This window comes from Helianthus annuus, chromosome 16, assembly GCF_002127325.2.
Source record: "Helianthus annuus cultivar XRQ/B chromosome 16, HanXRQr2.0-SUNRISE, whole genome shotgun sequence".
NCBI classification, from domain to species: Eukaryota; Viridiplantae; Streptophyta; class Magnoliopsida; order Asterales; family Asteraceae; genus Helianthus; species Helianthus annuus.
The window spans coordinates 8,757,153-8,758,452 of record NC_035448.2 but is presented as its reverse complement, the minus strand read 5'-3'; positions in this window follow the sequence as shown (position 1 = coordinate 8,758,452).

Below are 1,300 nucleotides of genomic sequence, written 5' to 3'. Positions count from 1 at the left end.
TAGTTCGACTTATAAAAAGTCATTGCTAGTTGTCTTAACTTCATAGCATATTCATCTTACTTGACTCGTAGTTACATCACCATGAACACCTCATTCTCATACTTTAGACCCATTTATACGGGTCGTCAATAGACTTTTCCCTTTTTCTACTAACAAATCGCATTAAGACATTTTACTATAAATTTCCGCATAAAACATCGAACAATTATTTACAAGAGTACTAACACAAAATCTACATTCTACATGAGCGAAGTTCATATGAACTTACTGGAGTCGTGCGCTCCTATTGCCTTTGCTTAGTTTGATTCCCCTCCTTTCCTTGACCCTATAAGGTGCATCACATATGCGTTTAGCTTTCGCGTTATACATCACTTACACACATTTACATCATTTACCATAATGTTCATTACTCACATTTATGTTTCATACCATCATTAGATCATCAATACTTCAATTTCTCATGTTCATACATAACCAATTCAACTCAAGCATTTCATCGAACACCTTATGTGCGTACTACTAAACTAGCATAATGTATAAGCATATTAAGCACATTCCTACCAAATCCTTCTAAAATCATGGCAATACATCATAAACACATAAATTCTTCGAATATTCAGATTTCTTTAACATCAATAAGCATAATTCAAGTTCATATATCATACTACATCTATCATTACTTCAAAACCTTCATAAATTTCATGTGGGTTTCATACATAAATGGGTTTACATGAAAACCATCAATATAATCCGAATTTCATACTTCATTCAAGTCTTATGGACTAATTGTAACCTCCTACCATCAATATTCTTACATACATTCACGAATTACCAAAGACCCATTAAATCAAACATCACTAAAACACCAATTTCGACTTACTTGATGTTGGAGATACTTAAGTGATCGACATTCCTAGTTCATGCATTCGATTAGCCTTCAATTTCCCTTTCAATTTGATGGATTCTATGTTGTTAGGGTTTGGTTCTTCCTAGCTCCCTCCTTCTCTCGATCGTACATAACCCAGAACCAAGCACTGACCATTTTTTTTATTAAACTTCATTCCACATTTACACATTCAGCCCTTTGTCTTTAAAGTGTGTTCATTTTGTTATTTCCCATACTAACTTGGTCACTCCCCTTTTGGTTAACTTAGTTATATAACTATATTTTAAACTTACCATTATTTTCTTACGGTACTAACCCATACTTACCGTTTTCTATTACTTAAACATCACGAACATATTATTATAATATAACATACGAGATTTGGGGTGTTACAAGTCTACCCCCCTTAAAGAA